The sequence below is a fragment of the Oryctolagus cuniculus genome, chromosome 18 (genome assembly GCF_051225735.1).
Source record: "Oryctolagus cuniculus isolate XC-2025 breed Fujian yellow rabbit chromosome 18, ASM5122573v1, whole genome shotgun sequence".
Lineage (NCBI taxonomy): Eukaryota > Metazoa > Chordata > Mammalia > Lagomorpha > Leporidae > Oryctolagus > Oryctolagus cuniculus.
In genome coordinates, this window is record NC_142884.1 from 53,476,157 (window position 1) to 53,488,304 (window position 12,148).

The 12,148-nt window shown below is 39.4% G+C and overlaps 1 long non-coding RNA gene across 1 annotated transcript; it reads left to right on the forward strand.

Annotated features, from left to right (window-relative positions):
• Positions 1–425: 425 nt before the first annotated feature.
• On the forward strand, positions 426–3,339 carry LOC149120967 (uncharacterized). The gene is made up of 2 exons (XR_016224997.1): positions 426–685; positions 1,884–3,339. It is a non-coding gene; the product is annotated as an uncharacterized LOC149120967 (long non-coding RNA).
• Positions 3,340–12,148: the final 8,809 nt, after the last annotated feature.

The following is a 12,148-nucleotide window of genomic DNA, read 5'->3' on the forward strand; positions in this document are numbered from 1 at the left end:
CTGGGTCTTGAGAATATTTAAGACATTTGATGTTGTCTTTGTCTAGTAAGTCCAATGCCTGAAATCCCTCTTGGATGGCTTCTGCCAATTTGTTTTTCACACTTTCTCATTTTGTTTTGTTTTTCTTTTTGTATATCTTAAATTTTTGTGTTAAAATGGGCAATTTTGTGTTACTATTTAGAAAATCCGGAAATGGGATTCTCTCTGTCCCTGTAGCTGAATTTTCTGTTGTTGCTTGTTAATTGCTGTAAGCCTTCATTTGTTTAGAAACTTTTCCAAACTATTTTAGCAAATATTGTGTTCCTTTTCATGTGTAGACATCAAAACTTCTGTTCTGATTTCTCAGTGTTCAGCCAGTAGCCTGACAGAGACTTCCTTAAATAGCAGGGAACACTTGTGAAACACTGCCAGGCCTCTTTCACACTGGCTTCACCCTTACCTCCTGTTTGCACAGAGCTCAGGTATCAGCCAGAGATCAAGCCTAGGTTCCTCTCAGCTCTTTTCTGAGCCCACATCCAGCTTTGAGTTTGAATTCTGTAATCTGTGCTATACCAGGTGGCTCCTTTAGACCTTATTTCCCTAGTTTTTCCTCCTTAGTCTTCTTCCCAGGATTTTTAATCCATTTCTTGATCTACTCCTGCCGTACTCCTGCCTGCCATCTGCAATCCTTTGCCCCATGTTACAGGTAATATGACTTTTGTTTGTTTATCTTGTAATAAGATATTTCAGTGAGAATTGCTTGAAAAATATGTATATGCATTTATACAACATAAATTCTGGATTTCCATTTCTTTTTTTTTTTTTTTTTTTTATTTTTGACAGGCGGAGTGGACAGTGAGAGAGAGAGACAGGGAGAGAAAGGTCTTCCTTTTGCCATTGGTTCACCCTCCAATGGCCGCCGCTGCAGCCAGCGCACCGCGCTGATCCGATGGCAGGAGCCAGGATCCAGGTGCTTTTCCTGGTCTCCCATGGGGTGCAGGGCCCAAGCACCTGGGCCATCCTCCACTGCACTCCCTGGCCATAGCAGAGAGCTGGCCTGGAAGAGGGGCAACCGGGACAGAATCTGGCGCCCCAACCGGGACTAGAACCCGGTGTGCCGGCGCCGCAAGGTGGAGGATTAGCCTATTGAGCCACGGCGCCGGCCTGATTTCCATTTCTAAAGAGAGTTGATAATGGACTTCTAATTTGAAAAAATATTTTTCAGTATGTACTATCTATCATGAAGTTTGTATTGACACATGCTTTGTAGACTGATATGGATTCTGCTGCTGTAAATATACATCTTCTGATGTTCAGTATTGATTTGTGTTTTCTGATTGTCATGGGGCAATATGTTTTTAAGTGCTTATCACACAATAGCTAAGATAAGAATCAACCCTGATGCCCATCAACTGAAAACTGGATAAAGAAGTTATAGGATATGTATACCATGGAATACTACACAGTGGTAAAAAAATGAAATCCTGTTGTTTGCAATAAAATGGTTGCAACTGGAAAACATTATATTTAATGAAATAAGCGAGTCCAAAAAGACAAATACGATATGATCTTCCTGATTTGTGGTAACTAATAGAGTACCTAAAAGGTAATCTATGGAAGTGAAATTGACACTTTGAGATGCAATGACTTTGAACAGCCCTTGTCTCGACTGTTGAGGAACAGTTTTTTTTTTTTTTTTTTTTTTTCATACTATGTGTTGAACTCTGTATTTACTGTAGGGTTAATTTTATGTGTATAAAGTTAATTGAAAATAGAGTTTACCAAAAAATAAGAATGGGAATAGGAGAGGGAGGAGGAAGAAGGGTGGGATATTCCTGAAGTTGTATTTATGAAATGTAAGAAATAAATAAATAAATAAATATTTTTTAAAAATGCTTTAATAGACACCAGCCCAGGAAGTGGCTCCAACCTCAGGAGGGCAAGACAAAGAGAAGTTTCTGTCTTGGCCCCAACAGTAAATGCCAGACAGATCAAAATGGCACCAGCAAGCTGCATCCAGGACATAAAGCACCATTCCCTTGGCCATCGTCAAATTAAGGAACAGGGGATGATACATGAGCAAGCCAAATCACTGTATCAGTTTCCTGCCAAAATGTCACCGTCTCTTTCTTCATTAAGCACTCTCCTGGTTGCTATAAGCCTCCTCTATAGACTGAAGAGTTCCACAGAATTGATTCTACCAGTGTTTTCCTGCTTAGCGGTTTTTTAGAATTGAGGGACTGCTTTTGACGTTTCCTAACCCTCTAACGTTTTCTTTCTCAATCTTAACAGAAGTTGTCAGGAAAATGTTGTGTGACACCTCTGATATATATTCTTAGCTTCAGTTTGTTATTTTTGGATTATTGATAAAAAATTATAAGGGTTTCTATTATGCGATTGTGCCAGAAAGGATGATAATCAAGAAAGCATAGTCATAGGTTATGACAATTGTAGACATAATAGGGAAAAAAAGTTTAATCTGGGAATCTGATAGTTTTTGCCCTGTTGAGAATTACGGAAGTCATCTGTTTTATGACTCATCCTGATTTCAGAGAGATTAAAATGTGAAACAGGAGTGGGCGTTTGGCCTAGCAGTTAAGATACCATTTGGAACACCCACACCCCACATCAGAGTACCCAGATTCTACTGCAGGCAATGACTCCTGATTCCAGCTTCTAATCAGTTCAGATCCTGGGATGCAGCAGTAATAGCTCAAGTATTTAGGTTCCTGCCAACCATGTGAGAGGCCCCTATTGAGTTCCTGGCTCCTGGCTATAGCCTGGCCCAGCCTCATCTGTTGAGGACATTGTGGGAGAGAATCAGCTAATTTAAGCAGGAAAACATGGAAAGAATCAACGTATGTGGAACTCTGGGATTTAAATAGAAAACTTTCTTTCTGCCTCTCAAATTGTAAAAAAATTTTCAATTCATATGCAGCTGGAATTGATGAAATATTGTAGATATCATGTCTATGAATCAATACTATTTATGTTTCCCTTTATATTCAACTTCTCAAACTCAGTATTTCAAAACTACTCAGAGGGTTTTGTGGTCCTTTAAAACAGCAGTGTTTCCTAAGGAATTCTGACTCCTCCTTTTGTTGTGGTATAGCTATCTGAATGGAGTGTTCTGTGTGTGGCCAGCCATTGTCATCCCTGTGTAATTCAATACAGTAATGTTTAGCGATTGAATCTGAAACATTCACCCTGTGTTTAAATGTTGTATTTTATAAGAATATTTACCTTAATCTGTGAAATGATGCTCTCCCCAACCCCCATTAAAGTTGAGAGATTTTGAGGCTTATTATAGATGGGTTTGCCTGGAAGTGAAAACAAAAATAAAGCAAAATCAGAATTTTATCATTGCCTGCCTTCTTAACTTGTCTAATATGTGAAGTAACTGAAAACTAAGGTTCCCCTTAATTCCAGAACAAGAATGACTAACAGGACTTCCCCTATAGGCTTTAAATAACATAATTAAGGTGCAATGACATATCAATAACTAATAGTTGCTGGTATTTTGTCTTGTCTTGTTCCCCTTTCTTTCCTTCCAGTTTTGTTCCTCAGTTTTAGACCTAGCTTTAATCTACACATTACAGTTTTCCAATCCTGCTGACCTTCTGTAAATCTACGGGCTATAGACATATTGCTTGTCAACTAATCCTGTACATATAGATCCTGGATTTGGCTGGATGATGCAGCTTCCATGGACATTCACGAGAGTGAAAATGTAAACTCTGTCTTCTATGATTTTTGAAACTCTGTAAATGTTATAGAGAATATATGTAATTATATGATACATCCTTTTTTAAGTTTTAAATTCTCCAAAATCTAATCATATTATAAAAGAATAATCATAATAAACATTGCCAAGAGGTATCACATCATTTTCTGAGGATTTGCTACAAGGCCAGATGTACTTACCCATGTTTTTAAAAAAAACTGTAGGAAAGGGATATCTCTAAATACATATGAAATAGCTAGTGATAACAAATGTTAAAGATACTACCATAAGGGGCTGGTGCTGTGGCATAGCAGGTAAAGCTGCCTCCTGCTGTGCCGGCATCCAATATGGGCACCAGTTCTAGTCCTGGCTGCTCTCTTTCTGATCCAGCTCTCTGCCTTGGCCTGGGAAAGCAGTAGCAGATGGCCCAAGTGTTTGGGCCCCTGCACCCTAGTGGGAGACCCAGAGGAAGACTGGGGCTCCTGGCTTTGGATTACCCCAGCTCTGGCCATTGAGGCCATTTGGAGAGTGAACCAGCGGATGGAACACTTCTCTCTCTCTCTCTCTCTTTCTCTCTCTCTCTCACTCTTACTCTGTGGCTCTGCCTTTCAAAAAATAAAAGAAGATGCTACCAGGAGATGTACACAATCTTAATGTTTCAATATTGTTGTTAATTTTTAATGTGTTCTATTCATAGAAAATAATTTTTGTTTGTATCAAACATCTTTAAAAGCTTTTTGTTTGGGAGGGTGTATTACAGCGTATTTTGCTAAACTGTGTTTTATAATAACTTAAAAGTTATTGATTATAAACTATTACACATGTGGTTTTAAGGAACACAACTCTCAAATTTGGGGAAAAAATGATGCCTGTGACCACTCTATGTATTCTGGTTTTGAATTAATCAAATAGTCTAGCACAATCTTTAGTATGCACTAAAGATTGAATTGTCTGGCCAGGGAGTGATTCTGATTCAAGTTATCTAAGGACATTTTTGTAAAGCTGTGTATAAAGAAAAATAAGCATGCCTTGAGGGGGCTGATGAGGTGCATCAGAAGGGAAAGATGAATCTTCAGAGCAGCCTAGGAAGTAGACCTGTTTCTTCTCATTTCATACGGAAAGTTCCTTTGAGCCATCAGATGGTAGAGAATCTCAGGTAACGGGGCCAATAAATATGGAAATCTGGATTCGAAGCAAACCCTAACTCAAGGATTTTTCTGTGATATAAGCTATAATGACAGCACTGGGATGCAGATCCAGGATGTTCTTCTTGGGTGTTGTTTTTGTTTTTTTGTTTTCTAATTTCAGATGTGGAAATGAAGGCAGATTGCTGTTCCAGCAACAGCTTGCCATGGGTACTTTGCTCCAGGATCTGTGTACCTTTGGGTTCTAACTAATCAATTGTCTGCCAGCATCCTGTGACATCTCCGAATTAGCAGAAAGTGCCTCCCTGCTCCAACGGAGGCCAGAGCCTTGGTGCTCATCTCTGACTAGGGAAGGATTGCCGTGGTAAAAAGTGGAAAGGAGCAGATGTTCTCGGTGGAGAGCTGGGACAGGCATCTTCAAAGTGTGGCAGAACAACACCATCTGCCCTTCTGCAAGTCCCCAGTTCAGCTGCTCCAGAGGATGAAGGAAAAGCAATTTAGAGTGTTTGTGTGGTCTCTTCAGCCCTGTATTTCTCATTAGCCTGAGGCCCACTAGGCTCATTTCATTAGTCAGACTCTTAAAAACATGACTGTGTGAGGTACACTGAGGCCAGCTGGGAACAAGAGAACTTACTTTGTCGGTCATCATTAGGGATTATCCCAAATTTCTGGATTGGGAAAAAGGTAACATTTTCCATTCATTAAACAAACAAGATGTATCTATTCTATGATAAGAACTGTGCTGGCATGTGGGAATACAATAGAAAATGAGGGAGATAATAGTCACTGATTGGAGAATAGTCTATTAGAGGGAAAAAAAAAAAAAACACCATGTCAAACAGTCCCCAAATAAATCATTGCTAGGAAGAAATGTGTAGTTATTAATAATAACCTGGATACTGTGGAAGAAAATGAAATGGCAGATACATATTGTATTTTTGATAGGGTGGACAAGAAAAGCTATTTTTGGAAAGAAGCATTTTAATTGAGATTTTAAGGATGACAAAATCCATTGATGTGACCAACTGGGAGAAAGACATTGCAGGCAAAAAGAAAAGGAAAGCACAGGAGGAAGGGGTGCCAAGTTAGGAAAGAAGCGAGCGCTTCCAGGAACTGAGAAAATAGCAATGAGTAAGGGAGAGAGGCATAGGATTAGGTGGGGAAAGGAGAGGTTGGCTGACTTGTGGTTCATGATAAGTTGTGTAAGGCCTGACTATAGGCCGGTGTTGTGAAAATAACGCCTTTTTTTCCCCATGACCAACCATTTTCGAAAAAGGCAGCAAATGAAAGAACAAAAGAGTGACTTACCACTGGCCAGGGCCACCCCCTTCAAGTTTTGAACATACTCATTTTGTTAACTTCTCTTTGCAAATCAAACTCCAATCCTCTAAATTTTCTGAATTCTTCTGGAATTCAAAAGAAGTGAAAATCCTTATACTCACAAATGAGTATACTCACATGTAAGTATATAGAAGTATATTCACAACACATACAATCCATTTATAAAGGATCCATATCAACATTTTCACATCAGGACTAATAATGAACAGAGGAAAGGGGAATCCAATTCGTGCTAGAAAAGAAAGCACAGTACAGTATTCCTTCAGAGGAAAAAAGTAATGGTACATTGAGAGATAAGTCTTAAGAGTATTTTTGCTACGAGCAGTTATTAAGCCTAGTGATTATGTCACCTGCATCCACATTGGAGTGCCTGAGTTCTAACCCTGGCTTCTGACTTCAGTTTTCTTCTAATGGAGGCCCTGGAGGCAGCAATGATGTTTCAAGTAGTTGGGTTTCTGCCACCTATGTGGAACACCTAGATATGGTCCTGGATCCAGTCCCAGCTGTGGCAGACATTTGAGGAGTGAGTCAGTGCTCTCTTTTTCTGTGTCTCTGCCTCTCTGATGTTAAGAGTATTTTTGTTAGCTACAATTTTAATTTTTAGTATATATGCATCGTTTTAAATTTTCTTTCGGTTCAGGCTCTAGCTATTTCTCTTGTGATGTAGATATATTATGCTAACTTTTAGGTAAACAATTACAAACAGGTATAACTATCCCCATTTTACAGATCACATAGTTGGGATTTATGAAGTTTAAGTAATTTGCTGAAGCTTATTTGGACAAAGTGAAGTAGAAGAAGGGAATGAAATTCAAGTTTGTCTGATTTTGAATTCATATTGCATCTTTCACAGTTTATTGAAATATGATTCACATATTATAAGCTTAATCCTTTTAAAATGTACACTTCAGTATCTAAAAATAACTTCCTGTATTCACAAGGTTGTGACTGTATCATCACTGTACTTTGATCACCTCAATTGTTCCTACTCCCTCAGGAAGGAGGGGATGGTGGGTTCTATTGGTTTGTTTGTTCATTCTCTTTGATTTTGGGGGAGAGGTTGATCATTGATCAGAGAATGTCTTCAGTAAGATGGGTGGATTATAATCAGGCAAAGAGGGAGAAGATTCCAGATAGAAGAAACAACCTTTGGCCCCTTTGGTAACTTCAGATTTTATGATGGAGGATGGATGAGTTTTAGGAATAAGCAATGACTATATATGTTAGCTTTATCATGGGTTTCTGTAAGGTTTTTGGATAAAAAAAAAAATAGTGAGTGGGCATTCAGCTTTGCAGTTAAGATTTCTGCATCCAACCTCAGCATGGCTGTGTTCTACTTCTAGCTCTGGTTCCTGACCACAGCTTCCTTCTAATGCAGCCCTGGGAAACAGCAGTGATGACTCAACTAGTTTGGTTCCTCCCACTCATGTGGGAGACTTCGGCTGCATTCCTAGCTCCTGACTAGTGCAGCCCTGACTCAGCTGTTAGGGGCCTACAGGGAGTGAAGCAGATGAGATCACTCTATCCATCTCTGTCTCTCAAATAAACAGATTTGTGAAATACATTTAAAGGTAATGCCTTACATCATAATTTTATGATTATAGTGGCTTTCTCAATCTTTCATAGTGGCTCCCTAAAATATTCATGTCAACATTTCTCTTAGTCTTCTCTTCTTTAATAGATATCTTAAAAGGTAAAGGTTGACATATTTACCAAAATTTTGTTTAAAGATAGATGTATGGGTGGGTATTTAGTATGGTAGTAAAGATGTCAGTTGGGATGCTTGCATTCTTTATCAGAGTGACTTGGTTTGAGTCCTGACTTTTTTCCGGATTCTAGCTTCTTACCAAGATGAATCCTGTGAAGAAACAGGTGATGGCTCAAGTTGCTGGGTCCTCAGCACTCATTTTGTGAGACCTGATTTGAGTTTATGACTCCTGACTTTGTCACCCTTGGTCACTGAGAGCACTTGTGGAGTAGACAAATTAATGGAAGTCCCCCTTGCCCCCGTTCATAAGCTAACTAACTAACTAACTAAGTTTAAATTAAAGAGAAGAGGGAAGTTCTTAGTTGTGAGAAAATGGGTAATGTTTAAGTATACCACAGGGACTGTGGAAGCATGAAGTAGGACATGAATGATGGAGTGAAATCTTGAAAGAATTTAAATCCTGATTGTGCCAACTAAAAGTATCTGAGCTTAGGCAACTCACTTGACACAATGCAACTACCAGGCAAAACTTCTGCATGAATTATATGAAATCACATGTGTCAAGGGCTTTAAATAATTTCTATGAAGTCTGGGAATGTGTGAAATATATATTTACATGCATTTTGGGAACATGTGCATGAGCCTTATCAGATTTCTCAAATCACTTGAGTCATTAATCTCAAAGCACTCAAGATTCAAAACAAAGGCCCTCGAAATATAACGTCTCCATATCTTTGCACTGAAAATGTTATATTTATGATTTTTCAAATACTAGATATGTATTTAATTTTCCTGGAGATATAGTCATGTTAATTCACCAGTCGAATCCCTCAAGAAGCACAGTAACATGACAGTTGCTAGTTAGGATGGAGTGGAGACACACATTCTAAATTAAGTGAGTGTGCAATTTCTGCATCAAGCTTTGAAGTAGATATAACTTAGTTGTTAATGTTTTGGTTTCTAGAATCACAGAATCTGAGTTCAGTGCTGACTTATGCCCTGACAACAGCTAGCATTTACATAAATGTTATGCCTAACATCCAACAAATCTTATTGTGTTGTCACTGACATCTTAAAAGTTGAGAGCTTATGTAAGAAAATTTAATGGGTGCCTACGGAAGGATGTAGTGGGTAGAGTGGTACTTTCTCCAAGAAACCCATGGCCCAAGTTCTTCCCCTTCACAGAGCTGTCTTTCTCCAATAGCTTGGCACATTCTTTGTTTAGTTACTGATCAGGACTTACTTCTTAAACATTTTAACCTGAAAAAACTCCCATCATTTCTGTTTACATGCTGTTAGCCAGAAGTCAATGACATCCCCAATCCTAATTTCTTGGACAGTTGGCAAATGTAGCTTAGTACCAAGAAATGAAAGACAATGGGCCAGCGCTGCGGCTCAGTAGGCTAATCCTCCGCCTGCAGCGCCGGCACACCGGGTTCTAGTCCCGGTCGGGGCGCCACATTCTGTCCCGATTGCCCCTCTTCCAGGCCAGCTCTCTGCTGTGGCCAGGGAGTGCAGTGGAGTCCTTGGGCCCTGCACCCCATGGGAGACCAGGATAAGCACCTGGCTCCTGCCATCAGATCAGCGCGGTGCGCCGGCCACAGCGCGCTGACTGCGGTGGCCATTGGAGGGTGAACCAATGGAAAAGGAAGACCTTTCTCTCTGTCTCTCTCTCTCACTGTCCACTCTGCCTGTCAAAAAAAAAAAAAAAAAAAAAAAAAAAAAAAAAAAAGGCAATGGATTCTGGTGACTGCATTGTACAAACAGCCACACTGGTTTTAGGATTTGAGCAAGGTACTTCTTTTCTTTTGTACAGGCCTCACTTTTCTTATCTGTGTGATAAAGAGTTTAATACTTTCCCTTTGGGGTTGTGAACATTATATGTGCTAATCAGGATGAAGCTTTCATACTTTTTCTGACATAAGTGTTCAATAAATATTTGCTGTCACTATTTATATTATCATTTTGACAGGAGCCAGTGCACCTTGACTGCCTGGATGAATACAAAGTTCACATTGGCAAAGATCCAAAAGAACTCAGTGCTCAAAAGATTTCCATTAAAAAAAAAAAAAAAAGCAAAGCAGTGGCAGGTATTTGTTGCAGTGGTTAAGGTACCACATGGGACACCTGCATCCCATATCCCATGTCAGTGTCTCAGTTTGCTTATGATTCTAGTTTCTTGCTAAAGGGAACCCTGGGAAGCAGCAATTGGTACTCAGATCTCTGCCACCTGTGGAAGACCCAGGTTGAGTCCCAGAGCCCTGCCTTTGGTGTGGCTCAGCCTAGGCTATTGGGAGCATTTGGGATGTGAATCAGTGGATGGGAGATTCTCTCTCTCTCTCTCTCTCTCTCTCTCTTTCTCTCTTTCAAATATAAAAAAATAATTAAACAAAAAAATAAATGTTCTTGACATAAGATGCTTAAAGTGGAGTTTTGATGATCTCTTGCTCATACTCAAATTAAGCTTCGGGATACAGAATGAATCCAAATTTTACCCTCTGAAAAAGTAGTTGTCATTAGACATCACCAAATGTGAACTGAATTATATTCTAAATGTCTTTTCATTTGAACTTTACTAATGCAAACACATTATCATTGGCAGTTCCCAGTAGAACAAGTGTTTGCATGATGCATTTTGGTACAGCAGAACAATTTCTTTTCTTTGAACTTTCTTGTCTGTATGATTCTGTTCTTCTTTTTGATATACTTCCTTCCCACACAGTCAAACATTAGGTCTTTTTTAAAAAAATTTTTAAATATTATTTTATTTATTTGAAAGACAAAGTTATGGAGAGAGGTAGAGACCGAGAGAGAGGTCTTCCATTCCCAGGTTCACTCCCCAGATGGCCACAACATCTGGAGCTGCACCCATCTAAAGCCAGGAGACACGAGCTTCCTCCAGGTCTCCTACATGGGTGCAGGGGCCAAAGGACTTTGGCCATCTTCTACTGCTTTCCCAGACCACAGCAGAGAGCTGGATTGGAAGAGGAGCAGCCAGGACTAGAACTTGCGCCGATATGAGATGCCAGCACTTCAGGCCAGGGCTTTCACCCACTGCACCACAGTGCCAGCCCCCAAACATTAGGTCTTTACATCCTACATAGAACATCTTAAACACTCTAAAATGGGCACTTAGAACTGAGGGGCACTTATTAAACAGGCCAACAACAGCAATAAAAACTAACTGTAAAATACTAATATTTAGAATTAGACACAAGTCTTATGAAATCAGAACTCTGTTTCCTTCTGGGAAACAGAAGCTTGTGTTCCACAATAAGGTGAATTCAAGCAGGCCAATATATCTATCAATTGATACACACACACACACACACACACACACAAGCATGCGTTTATGTATGTCCCCCCGTGTATAATCATATATTAAATATATATGTTTCCATTGATCAAGAGATAGACCTTTAGGAGATAATGTGATAAGCAGAGGACATTAACAAAGTTTAATGAGGTGTTGAAAATACTATAAAGATTTCAATTCCTCAGAAAGCTAAAATGTACCACCCTTTTAGTGGGGGGAAAAAAGGCTTCATTTATGGCACACTGTAGGAACTGTGGTTGGGAGCTGATAGAAAACTCCTTCTGTGCTTGCTGTAAGATCACAAAAGCATTCCTGAGTTGTACATGGCACGAAAGAAGTCAGACTCAAATCTGTATTCCCAGGGCAGTGCAATGGCCTTTGAAAATGATTTTCCATGGAGAAGAGACCAGAATCATAACTAGGATCTAAGATTGCGGATGAAAGGGTAATTACCCACTAAAGAATGTACCACACATCATTTCTGAAAAGGGGACAGACTCCTGAGAACTCTGCTCTTGATCATCTTGTCCTGTTGGAAAGCACTGTATATTGAACTTGGGGAACACATGATATTGAGCTGGAAAAATCCTCTTCCTAACTTTTCCTCTTTAGAGGTTTAATGACTTGGGGGTAAGTCAATAAATTTCTAGAAGCCTCAATTTCTTCACCTCTGGAGTAAGGAGGGAAATCCCTGTCACACATCAACATTTTAAGAATCAAATTATATAATTACCTGAAAGCGCTTTGTAAGCAATAAAACATTGCATCAATTAGGTTATCATTAGTGCTTTGATTAGCTAATCTCTGTTGCTAATTATAATGCATTAAATGAACTTTGCTCTAAAGGTTTAAATACTTAGCACCTACATGACTCAATAATTCTGCATAATGGATCTCCTGTGGATTGGAGAGGCACTGGTCCTACAAATCTGAGT